This window comes from Delphinus delphis, chromosome X, assembly GCF_949987515.2.
Source record: "Delphinus delphis chromosome X, mDelDel1.2, whole genome shotgun sequence".
Taxonomy (NCBI): Eukaryota; Metazoa; Chordata; class Mammalia; order Artiodactyla; family Delphinidae; genus Delphinus; species Delphinus delphis.
In genome coordinates, this window is record NC_082704.1 from 8,315,502 (window position 1) to 8,329,668 (window position 14,167).

Here is a 14,167-nt window from a genome sequence, read left to right on the forward strand (position 1 = left end):
CTCATCTCTTGAGTTTAAATATATGAACTTGCCTTTTTTGTAGGTGCAAAACAGTCAGTCTGCAATTTCATGTAATTCAATTAATACAAAATGGGAATAATAATAGTATTTTCCTCATAGAGTTTTGAAGATTAAAGGAGTTAATATATATGAAGTGCTGAGAAACATATCTGGTACATAGAAAAAATAAATACACATTTTATATTTTTGCTATCATTATTATTGCTTGACAAAAACTGAGTAACTATTTTAAGTACTAAATCCAAAAAGAAGATATGGGTAGACAGCACGATGTGCCATCAAGGCATTCCTATGTGGTAGTTGCGATGTAGAGGCCCTTCCAAGTGCAATGAGATATTGATCTCCTCAGCCTTCAAGGCTGCCAGGTCAGGACCGGGGAGGCCTGGGCCTGCGAGTTGGCCATCGCTGGCCAAAACCAGTCTCCTCAATTTACCACAGAGTTAGCATTCCTTATAAACATCATTTTCTCTGTGTGGCCATAAGGTGAAAGGGTTGGGAACCTCTAGTTTGGAGCATGAGCCATGGAGTCTGGCAGACCTGGTTGTGAATCAGTTGTCTGCCCTGGGAAGGATACATAATTTGTGGGACCCAATGCAAAATGAAATGAAGGGTATCCAGGAAAAAAGTGTCTTTAAAGCGCTTAAAATATAAAGCTTTTTCCCTTTCCTCTGTAATCTCTTCTTGACTTATGGTATTTTTTATGTGCTACTTAAAATCAATACAAGTTAAAAAAAATTAAAATTTTAAATGGTTAGCATGAATTTTACTGTTCATCTTTATATTGTGCAATGCCCATTTTAAATAAAAGCATAAGCATTTAACTTGTATGTGGAGTCATCAAAAACACACAATTCATATTTCATAGCTCATATATGCGTATGTAATTTGTTCTTGCCAGAACAGTGGAAACAGTTCACAAAGCCAACTCATCAATTTTTCTTTAAATTCTTAATACACACACATTAGCTTTGGCTGACTGATAAGGAAACAACGAATGAAAGGAAAAGGAACTATGGATTGCCTTATCTTTCCCTCTCCTTCCAGGTTATCATCTTCAGTGTAAAGGATTGGCTAATACTGGGGAGTAAGAGTAGGAAAGAATATGATAGGATTAATTATTTGTTTCTATTTCTTATAATACCATGACCTTCTTTCTGCATTGCAAACAGGAAAGGAAAGTGCAGCCTCTCAACAACGTTAGCATGTGGCTTACTCATAGACATAACACGCTTATCATTGTACTCAACTGAGTCTTATTCAACTCCCACGCATCATGGGTCAACCAGAATTCTGAACTCATGTGGCATCACAACCACTATATGCAAGTTGGGAGGCAAGGAGTAGCTATGGATCAACATATTGTGTGTATCTCCTCTGGTCACATACATGCTCCATTATCCCTTTGGACTCCACATACAAAACACAAGTTCACAGATAAAATTATTAAGACTTTCAAGATGGCAACAGCAGAGCATTAAACCAAGCATGGGTCCTGAGTACTAGGTTAGCTGTTAGGGAAGATGGATGGTGGACATCACAAATGCTAAGTATAAAGGCAAAAGCAAGGACCAGCAGCAGACCCACATTGTTCATATCTCCTCTGCTCACATTCATGTTCCATTGTCCAGTTATGATTTACTTACAAAACACAAGGTCAAAGAAAACTGTAGTAAGAATTTCAGTATGTCGAGAGCTGGGCGTTAAATCAAGTGTCAGGTGCTTCTTAGTGTTGGGGCTCTGCGAATGCACTGATCATATTCCCAGGAAATCAGCCTGGGCTCTGCCCTGAGATAACCATACGATCCTGGGAAGACAGCTTTGCGAGACTTGGCCTCAGTTTCTAATTTTGAAAACAAGGATAATTTCTACTACCTCATAGTCTTCTTGTGAAGACTAAAGGAGTTAGTATACTTGACACAGGGTCTGCTGCATAATAACAATGATGATGATGATGATGATAATATTTACTGAATGCTTGCTTATTAAATTTTCTTAATTACAGACATTACTGGAAAGCCTTTATGAGGAGGTCAAACTCAGATTACATTGGGAACAATGTTACCAACTGTAAAGGAACCATCAAGTTCAACGTCAGCATCCCCTTAGCCTTTTTACCCCATCTTCAATGCCAAATGGTAAAAGTATGTCAAAACCAGACACAAAGTTGGGAAGGAATGAATAGGTGGAACACAGGGAATTTTTAGGGCAGTGAAACTATTCTGTTTGACGCTGTAATGGTGGATACATGACATTTTGCCAAAATCCAGAGTACTCTACAACACAAAGAGTGAACCCTAATTAATATGAACTATGGATATTAGTTAAAATAATGTATCAATAGAGATTTATCAAGTTTAACAAATGTACCACATTAAAGAAAGATGTTATTAATAGGGGAAACTGCAGACAGGAGAAGACTGGGTATATGGGAACCCTGTACTTTCTGCTCAATTTTTCTATAAACCTAAAACTGCTCTAAAAATAAAAATCTATTAATAAGACCCCAGACATACTATAAATAAATTCTGACTGTAAGCTATTTCTGGGGAGGCAGCAAGGTGCCTCCCTAAAATGCTGAAAAGAAGCTTGCCCTCTGAGAATTATTCAAAGGCCAGAACAGGTCTTGACTAACATAATTAACAATCTGGTCTGAAGGCTGGGCTAGATCTGGTCCTTAAGTGGTATTTTGAAAAATTATCTCTACAAGTGTTTTTAAAAATAAAGGATTAGAATCTAGGATTATTCTTCCTGTTTTATTTGTTTAGCTTTGTTTTTATTCCATGCTCTAATTAATGTAGCATGAATATAATTATTCTCTAAGATTACAAACCCCTGAAGAGGCATAGATTATGTCTACTCTTGGCTTTGAAAAATTCACATGAAGCCTGGTAGTAATGAGAGCTTTCATGCATATAGCTTTCTACGGTTTATGCAGCACTTATATATATTTATCTGCTTAGCCACTTGTTCTACACTTGGGAACTAAAGCCCCAAGCCAAGTTTTTTTGTTTTTTGTTTTTTTAACAAAAACACCATCTTATAAGACAGGATGCCAGAAACTGCTAGTTACCTAGCCAATATCTTTTTTTTTTTTTTTTTTTTACTTCTTTCTTAGTAATAGAATTCCAATTTTATTCAGGGTACCAAATACCATATTTTCAGCTTCTCTTACAGCTCCGGTGACCATGTGACCAAGATATTTCTAATGAGATATAAGCACCAGTTGTTGGGGGAGACATCCAGGAAGAATCCTTAAAAGGGGAACTGTTGACCAAGACCAATCCTTTTGCCTGAATTCTGCTCCCTGCTTGGAACACAGAGGTGATGACTCTTGCTTCAGCAGCTATATAATATATTTCCAAAATATTAAAGAATCTTTTAATTTATTCTTGGAGATGCAGTGAGGTTATACTTAATGGTAATCAGTTTATCTTTCTCATTCTTTTAGGAAAATTATATTCCTTAGTGTGAGATTGTCCAATTATTTTATAATTCTTTAGAGAAGTTATAAATGTAATGCTGACTAGGATGCTTCAAGAAATACTTCAGGAAAAACAAGTGGTATTCATTATTTTTCAAATATTTTTGGTGTAATAGATTTCTGAAGACAAATGCATTTCCTATCCAAGCGTTTCCATTCACAGCCATTGCTTATTCTTTGTTCAGATTATTTCACTTGGTGATAATCTCTTATGTACTCTTTTAAAGAGCTATCCATAATATACACACACGTACACACACACAGTGGAAACAATAATTCATACTCTATTTTACAAAGTCCGTGACTTTGCTGCTCCCAAGCTTTCACAAGTCTTGGTGTCTCAATATCCAGGGGTTTAAACAGTCTCTTTGGGGAAATCGTCAATTTAAAATTCAACCCCTTAAAAAGACTTTTTCTTTCTCCTCCTGCCCAAATGGTATTTAGGTAAAAGGGAAAGAAATTGTGCACTCCTTGAGGCACATGGAAGCAGTTCCCCTGTACACCACAAGCAGGTCTTGGTGACACAGGAGTGCCGACACATGCTCATCTATCCAATCACCTCTCTCTACTGAAGCTACATTATTATTCCTTGTCCACCATTTTGGACATGGCTCAGAAACAAACCTGGATTTAAGCTTCCTCCAGCAGCCTGCTAACTTGGGTATTATCAAGTTCTATTATTCCTATCTGGGTATTTCTACAGTGATGCCCAATCCACCCCACCTTGAGTTTCCATATTGACAAGAGGACACAAGGATGCATGCTTTTAACATCTTTACACTGCCTGAGCTTTTATTCTATTTCATAATACTCTACAAGGGCCAGAAGGAAAGGGATGCCTTGAGTTTTCACTATGCTTGGCTTATAATAGCAACCTTGATGTTTAAGGTTCATCAGGCAGGCTTGGCCTTTGTTAAGGGGGTTGGAGTAGTGGGAAACCAAAACCAGAAATTACCAAGGATGAAAATATGTTGGTTTCATATGCCAATATATTATCTTCCTTAAATTTATGTGTTCTAAAACCTATAGAAATTTTATATACCTACACAGTCTCATGAAACCTATAAAAGTTTTAAAAGCTTCACATAGTGACAATCATAGGCATGACATTTTGTCAAGTCATTTTAAGGAGGGCATAGAGCAGAAAGAACTGAGTCATACAGGTAATAGATGACAGCTACTGAAAGTTAGTATATAAAAGAGGGGCAAGACAAGAGAGATGGAGCTGGAGCCTGCTAAAGAAGCAGAAAAGAAATGGAATAAAAATAAAAGAAGTAAGTAATACATGCAGTTTTCAGAGTATATAAAATATCACATTTGGATTCAAATGTCCTGATATGAACAGTACTGAATGAAAATGTTTAGAGATATGGTGTATAATTCCCAAACTGCATAATTTAAAATGTTTAAGGACATATGCTTCTAATGAGGAAATATAGTATAACATGGAGTGCATTTCAGAAATCAAAATGAATTTAATTTGACAGTACCTAATTACTCATTTAAATCACTGATACGGCATTCACTTTGAGAGAAAATTAACATTGTTACTTCAGTTTCACAGAATTGCTAATATATTGGTACGACATGAATGATGTATTGGTTGGTTGGCCTGCTTCCAAAATAAGTAAGTTTAAGTTTTCAAATAAATGATATTGCAGACCACAAAAATATTTCCACCCTTGAGCTAATTCCACACTTGAGCTAATTCAACTGAACATTAGCATAGGAAGTCTTTCTTTAAAACTGATGTTCCTAGTTCTTAATAGCTCATTAATACATCTTTTTCATTCTCTCATGGAAAAATGCATCCCTATTATATACGATTCATGACACTACATGGTTAGGCCATTATAGCTGTAAATGTCATAGCTGTCAGCGTCATCAGGCACTTTTACCGTGGAATCCATTTGAACTATCTACAGTAATACCTCCCTTAACTAGGGGTCAGCTTCCCAGAGACTACTGAGAAAACAAACAATGCCTCTTCAAAAATCAAGCTGTCCTAACAATAATTTGGTAAGGAAAGGTTAATGTTATTAGTGACAGCTTATTGAGTGTTAGGAGATATGACAGGTGACAGCATGTGAGAGTAGAATGAAAGACAAAATATAAAGGAAAAATAAAGCATTTCATTATATATAATTTAGGAAATATCCCTCTACATCCATCTTTCTGCAAATCTTTGTTTCCTAAGAATGGAATTGTTTAAAAAAATAAATGTATGGATAATTTTAAAGAATTGGATACGTGTTCTCAGACTGTACCAATCCGCCACAACTGTGTGGGCCTCAGTGGCAGAGCTTCGGGGAGGTGACAGTTGCTGCAAGTGCCTCTGGGTCCAGTGTCGAACGTACCGGCGGATCACACGCACCACGGCTGGTGGTGGTGGGGCCAGTAGCTCATGGTTGAGGGGGCTTGTGGTGGGGCTGGGGCTGGCTGTCCCCCGAGTGCATGCGATAGAGGGGAACAGGGCCATCAGCGTGGGTGGAGGCTCGTGGCATGCACTCAGCCGCGGTGGCAGTCTTCAGGTTGTCCTCAGCGGTGGGAGCAGAAGCCGGCAGTGGGGTCTGGGGTGAGCAGCAGGCTGGTGCCCTAGTGACGGTGGAGGTGGGCCGTGACCAAGTTGGCTCCTGAGACCAAGGTACCCACAGCAGCGCTGGCTGGAACAGGTCCAAAGCGTGGTGGAGTGACCGGGTGGGTGGCGGCTCAGGCAGCTGGAGTCCATGAAGGGGAAAACTGCAGTGCCCTCGGCAGTGAAAACTCTGGGGCATCTGCAGTGGTTGCAATGGCTGTTGGGTTCCTCAGCAGTGAAAGCTTCTGGGATCTGCAGAGCAGGCCTCTGGGGTCTGCGATGGTCAACACTGCAGGATCCTCAGAGGTGATGTTTGCAGGAAGGGTGTGGTGGCTGTGAGGGCTGTTGAGGTCTTCAGTGGTGGAGGTTGCTGGGGTACTTTGCAAAGAAGGCCACTGGGGACCATGACGGTACCTGCTGCGTGGTTGGTACCGAATGCCCTGCCCTTCTTTTTTTTTTTTTTTTTTGCGATACGCAGGCCTCTCACATTGCGGAGCACAGGCTCTGGACGCGCAGGCTCAGCGGCCATGGCTCACGGGCCCAGCCGCTCCGCGGCATGTGGGATCTTCCCGGACCGGGGCACGAACCCGTGTCCCCTGCATCGGCAGGCGGACTCTCAACCACTGCGCCACCAGGGAAGACCCCTGCCCTTCTTTTCTACTCACAGGTATTGACAGATGTCTCCGCTATGCCAGTCCCTTTAGCTATCCCTGGGGGATGAATTTCAAGTAGGTCCTTCCGCAGTGCCCTGAAAGGCTGAAGAAGCTGGACACTCACCCTGATCTCCTTTTCCCCAGTGAGAAGAACTTGCTGACCAAGGAGATCCCTCCTGGCCCTGAGCCATGCTGGCCTAAAGCGTGGGATGATGTAGACAAAAGGAAACTGTTCTTCCTACCCTTTGTGTGTGCTTATTCTTGGGTTTCTTTTCTCCACTGTGTTGCTGCAGCTTCTTAACTGGACACCAGAGCTCTCCCAGAGTTATTTTGGTGCCATCTTGCTGACATCACTCCTGCACCCCAATTTTCTTTTATATTCTTTTTTCCTTCTGCACTTAAGGGATACCCACTTGTAACCCTTGCATTGAATTTCATTTCTTTGTCCTCCAGACCTATGATACATCTCTTTTGATTTCCATTTCTTTGTACTTCTTCCATAACATTTAGGAGAGGTTACTCAAGTTTTATTTTGCTGCCATAGATTTTATTCTCTAGCTTTATTCTTCCTTTCTTACACTTCTGAAGGTCATTTGGGTGTCACTGGAAAGTACTAAGCTTTGCTAGTACCTAAGACTTCTAATAAGCCCATCCTTTAGAAAGTTTTGCCATTTGTTAGAGTGAAAGAGGACAGGCTCCAAGCAAATAGATCCAATAATTTTTGTGACACTATTATAGTTACCTTTCCTTGAAAATTTATCCACTGGCAATTGAATTAATGTTTCCATTCACACTCTGAGTGAAATACTTTTTGCTTATGGAGGAGAGTATTCTATAGTTAAGATAATTCTTAAACATGTCTATTCTGTAATGACCAAACCTTCCTTTCAAATGCTCGAAAACTTTGCCTTTGGATATTGCATAAAAACCACCATTTCTCATAATGTGGGTGCTATAGAATATGTCAGAATATAATTTATGCTCATTAAAAATACATATTCCTGGGTCTCACCCTATGTATATGTCTTCTGATTTTGGGGGAGTGACATCCAAGAATCTACATTTTAAATAAGCTCTGAAGTTGTTTTCAATGCACAATAAAGGACGATAACACCTCTAGACTCCCTAACTCTGCCTAGATTTCTGCTCATACAGTCTCTTTCTACACAGCTGGAGCTATATTTCACTTCATATCTATGCTTGGTCCTATCTCTAACCCTAAACCAATCTTGTTTTTAGTCTTGGGGAATTTAAAGAGCTCTCATTACATATTCAGGTGACAAAATATCAAGACACCTTTCACTGACCTTGAGTAATTACCTAAGCAACTGATGGTCGAGGCTTCATTCCCTGGCTAATGGAAACCTTGCCTGCTTCTGCAGCAGAGCATAAAATCTCAGTGGTGTATTTATTTAAAATCAACCAGCTTTAGGGGGACAAAAGTAAAACAAAATTGGGGGTATTTAATTATGCATTGGTTGTACAAAACAAAATCAGCAAAGCAAGAGGAAGTAAGAGCAAGAAATTGACCTCTCCTCTTCACAGGGAGAAGGTAACGACACACAACCAGGATATTGGAATAAGCTGCTCCTGACAAGCTAGCAGCACTCTGAAAGCCCGGAGAAATAGAGACCTCAATTATGCAACCATCAGCTTTTCCGCAGTCACCAAATCAAAAGTTACCAGTGAAGGAATGGAGGGAGAATACTTATTATAATCCCTGTTCAGTAATGACACTACCACCCAGAAAACTCTAGCCTCACTATTCAAAGCAGGATCCACAGACCATCAGCACGAACATCAATTGGAAGCTTGTTAGAAATGTGGCATCTTAGGTCCTGCTCCAGACCTCCTGAATCAGAATTTAAATTTTAGCAAGATCCCCAGGGGATTTACATATTCATTAACATTGAGGAACTCAGCTCTAAGAAGCCAGGATTTCCAAAATGTACTCCATAGTCTGGCAGAAGGTCTTTAGGGTAGAGGAACACAGAAGTTCAGAGTCATATTTCCATAGAAGAGTAAATGAAAGTTGTTGAATTGAAATTAAGAACAGCATAGCTAATCACATTCAAAAGAGACATGGAGTATGCCATCATAGCGTTCAATAAATGTCTGATATACAATAAACTGAATGTATGGATACATATATGACAGAGTACCACTCTTACAGCTGCTAGACTTCAACAAGGTTGACTCAAAGATGTAAATCATTAAATATGGGATTGGAAGGCCAGACATGTCTTACTATACTTAATGAAACATCTCTTTTATAAGCTTAAATAGCTATAATCCTGGTTAATAGGTTAGTCTGAGGATTATTAATGTTGTCTAAACATAAGAATCACCCACAGAACTTTGAAAACTACAGAAGTATTTATCATTTCAATGAAGAAAAATGAGCACATGAGTGTAGGATCCAAAAAAAGAGCAATAAATACAGAGACACACACAAAGAGACAGGAGAGAGAGCAGCTTTCTTGACTAGAGGTGTCAGACTCACTGATATTTAAATGAAGGACATTAACCATTAAAGAGGAAATGCAAGGATGATGTTCTGTAGATGGAAAGAGAATTTTCAACAATCTGCATGCGAGCCAAAGTGAGGAAGAAGTCAAAGTTGACTCAAGTAATTTTCCACTGTAACATAATATATGCGATAGCAAGCAACTTACAAAGCTGTACTTGATCCTCATGGCATCTAGAGGATATACTGAAATTGACAACTATGACAGAGAATTCCAGGCAACAGGGCAAAGTATACAACTAACTAAACAAAACTTGAGAAGTGGTAAGCTATAATATCTGATGTTTTACTCCACAAAGTTCAATTTATTTAAAATATGACTATATAAGTATTTAATTTTTTTTTCCATATAGTCAAGCAATCACTCCCATACTGTAGCATGATTTTAAGTATTGGCACCAGAAACTTCCATCAGTTTCTTTAACAACAAAAACTGAATTCATACCCAGACCATGAGTTAAGTTCCTGTTTCCCTAAGGACTCTCACTTCTTTTGAAACAGCAGAAGTTCCAAGGACCAGAAGTTTCTTGAAAAGAGACAGATTGACACATTTGGTCAGTTGGTTAAAGAGATTTTTAAAAATTACATTTGGATACCTGTTGTCATGTACTCTCAGGAACAGGGAATTGCAATTGTTTTATGATGAAGGTAAACAATTTCTTACATATTTATGTGACTGGGCTACCAGGAAGAAAAAGGTACTTAAAATGTGAACTCGTATTCTCCACTTGAATCCTGATAATCAGTCACTTCAAGTCATCACTGCTCTCAGACTAACATCAGAACTCGTCAAAGGTGGTATCAGCTTACTTAGCTTCTTCCTAGAGCAAACTGGAGAACCTTCAGAATAAATTAAATGACTACAACTCTTGAATAATAATCTATTCCTTAAATACAGGAAGAATCATTCAGATCTTGGTTTCAAAAAGCTGGCAAACTATTGCATTATTTAGTTCCAGGGTGTCACCTCCACCACATAATTTATCTATCACAGCACAAAATGAAATGTGATCTAAATGTTATAACATGGCATAACTTAGTGTAAGAGATTTCAGGATAAATGATAAAGCTAAAAATAAGAAGCACCAACATTATCAGCCAGAGGTCATCTAAATCTTCTCAAATAAGCCCACTCCAGATAAGTAAGTCTCTCCTAGTTAGTTCCAGACCAAATCAGACTCCCTTTGGAATGCCTAGGACTAATTCATGACCATGGCCTCCCCAGATCCTAAGAACAGGACCAAGTTTTGAAATTCATAGGACATAGAAACTCTTTGACCTAATGATGCAAAGACAGAATCTATAGATGTCAACATGATCCTGGATTCAGCAAAGCATCTGACAAGCCTTGTCGTGAGACCCTTGAAGGTAAGATGAAAATATATGAACTGAGAGCTAGGATGACTAAGTTGATGTATGACTAAGTCCCTGTATAAGCAAGTATACTTAAGATGTGCAATTTAACCACAGGTATCAAACTGGAAAAAAGTCTACAGTACCATGATACAAAGCTCTGTTGGAAGACTTTTCTTATTCAATGTTTTTTTCTTAATTAGTTGGATGAAAACCTAGAAGACATATTTAACAAATCTATGGGTGATTTAAAAATAGAAAAATATTGACTGTTAGAATACTTTAAAAAATAACAGAACAAATGGAACAAAAGAATGAATCTAATATGGTGAAATCTATGAATCTAACGTCGTGGGGCCTGGTATATAAGAAATGACAAGGCCTGGAACTTGGAACCAAAGACCTCAACTTCATAGTTGAAGGATGGAGAAATTAAGTAGCAGCAACATTTATTGAAGAAACTCTCAGGAATTATGTAAACAGAGAGCTCAGCAGAACTCAAGAATGTAATACAGCAACCACCCCCCCCACCACACACACACACACACACACACACACACACAACAAAATAAAACCTAATGTATAATTTTTTTTTTAATTTTTTAAAAAATTCATTGATTGGGCTTCCCTGGTGGCACAGTGGTTGAGAGTCCGCCTGCCGATGCAGGGGACGCGGGTTCATGCCCCGGTCTGGGAGGATCCCACGTGCCACGGAGCGGCTGGGCCCGTAAGCCATGGCCGCTGAGCCTGCACGTCCGGAGCCTGTGCTCCACAACGGGAGAGGCCACAACAGTGAGAGGCCCGCATACCGCAAAAACAAACAAACAAACAAACAAATAAATAAAAATGCATTGATTTTTGGCTGCATTGGGTCTTCATTGCTGCGCACAGGCTTTCTCTAGTTGCAGCGAGCAGGGGCTACTCTTCGTTGCGGTGCGTGGGCTTCTCATTGCAGTGGCTTCTGTTGTTGTGGAGCACGTGCTCTAGGCACACGGGCTTTAGCAGTTGTGGCTCACAGGCTCTAGAGCGCAGGCTCAGTAGTTGTGGCGCACGGGCTTAGTTGCTCCACGGCATGTGGGATCTTCCCGGACCAGGCCTCAAACCCGTGTCTCCTGCATTGGCTGGCGGATTCTTAACCACTGTGCCACCAGGGAAGTCCCAAACCTAATGTATAATTGAAATACAGGTTCTGGCTGGTAAAAAAAAGATGACAGTCTTTTTTTTTTTTTTTTTTTTTGCGGTACGCGGGCCTCTCACTGTTGTGGCCTCTCCCGTTGCGAAGCATAGGCTCCGGACGCGCAGGCTCAGCGGCCATGGCTCACGGGCCCAGCCGCTCCGCGGCATGTGGGATCTTCCCGGACCGGGGCACGAACCCGCGTCCCCTGCATCGGCAGGCGGACTCTCAACCACTGCGCCACCAGGGAAGCCCGACAGTCCTCTTACTATATAACATAGCAAGCAATTCTATCAATGTAGCAATAACCTATTTGAGAGAGAGAGAGAGAGACACACAGAGAGAAAAACTACTACAGAACGTTACAGAAGTCACAGGAATCCTGCCCTTTGCAAGTTTTACTCATAGAAAAACCTTACAGTGAGATCTGACTGGAGGATGTGGGGCATTATCAAGGCCAGGATATGAGCAGGACAAAGTCCAGTGCTGTCCTGCTCCAAATAACTAAAGACCCTTAACCATGGTTCCCTCAGGTACAACTTTAAACAAAAACTCAACCACCGTGCACCTAGCTTCAAAGCCAGCTTCCCAATCCTCTCCCCCCAGTGCCTTAAAGGCTCTTATTTAAGAAGCACACCTTCCTTTTGGTTTATATGGAATCCTTCATTGAGCCTTGGGGATGGGGTGAGATGGGGAGCTGGAGCCCAGGACCCTCTACAGAGCCCATATCTCAGGAGAGAGCCCCAGCTGCTGGGTGACAGCAGAAGGATCGGGCCCCCATAAAGATGCACTCAGCTCAGATGTGGAAGATTGAATTCTACATCTTCTACCTTATTGACCAAAGATATAAATTCTAGGTAAACACATGGAGGTTCTGCAACAGAGATAAAAACATCAGATGAGAGAGAGAGAGGACTGGCATTGTACTAAACAACTTTTGAGGGCCTTTTAAAATGGAAATTCTGTCATTCTTTGCTTTGATTGCCATTACACAGAAGAATAGTATAGAAAGAATCACTGTTTTGGTATCAGACAGATTCATTTTTGAGTCCTATTGCTTGCTAGTTTCACTAGCTGTGTGAATGTGGGCAAGTTACTTAACTTATCTGAGCCTTAGTTTCCTCAACTAAAAAAATGGAAAAGGTGTTAGGAGTAATAAAATAATCTGTCAATACTCTGATAAATAGGAGTAGAGAGGAAGAAACTGTCTCTATATTCGGCTATAAGACATAATAAACAGACTGTCACAATTTTATGCTTAATACAAACTACACTTGAACATGCATAGAGTTTTACTTAAAAGGAAACAAGGAGTTCACACAAGAAAGCAGATAATTAAACCCCTCTACCTGTATCTTCAACTACACAGCCGGTATTTAAGATCAGATGTCTCACTGTGCTACTGTCTCCCCAAGATCATGCGGTTCCAAGCTTACTTTTCAGAAACAGAATTAAAAGCAGTATCCTGTTAAATTACCTGATGCCTATCAAAAACTTTTTTTTTTTTTTGGCTGCACTGGGTCTCAGTTGCGGCACACGGGATCTTTTGTTGCAGCGCGTGGGCTCTTCGTTGTGGCACACAGGCCTCTCTCCAGTTGCAGCTCATGGGCTTCTCTCTAGTTGTGATTCACGGGCATCTCTCCAGTTGTGGCATGCGGGCTCCAGAGCACATGGGTTCTGTAGTTGTGGTGCATGGGCTCTCTAGTTGCTGCGCATGGGCTCAGTTGCCCCACAGCATGTGGAATCCCAGTCCCCCCCCCCCTCCCCGCAGCAAGGATCAAACCCACGTCTCCCGCATTGGAATGCAGATTTTTAACCACTGGACCACCAGGGAAGTTCCCAAAACTCTACTGCTGATAATCCCTGTGGTGTTCCTTTCCAGTTTTTGTGTGAAAATGCTGTTTTATATTGTTGATATGGATTAATAATGCTTGTATTTATGTGTTTGCATAGCACAACATAACCTCAGGGTGTGTATACACGTGTATATGTGTGTACATACATACATTTTCAGGTAACTCAATAAATCCTTCAGAGTGAATTGAACCTGATAGCCATGCACATTAATACGGCATATTGTATCTCTGAAAATAAGGTCTGAATTCCATTTAGTCTGACAGGAAAGCTTTTTTACTGCAAGTCTTTTGGATAATCTTTCATTTGCTCAGTGAGGTCATGAGGATGGAATGCTCCTATCTCTCTATCTTATCATACCTCCTTCTAACTCAGAGCTCCAAACTTTGTGTTAATGCCTCCCAGTCTCTACCCTAAAGCAAGATGCTTCCTGGAGCAAATTAAATCCAAGTGACATTACAATCCTTGCCAGTTCTTGAAGTAATAATATGTTTTAAAGTTGTTTGGCAACTTAGAAATAACAAGGATT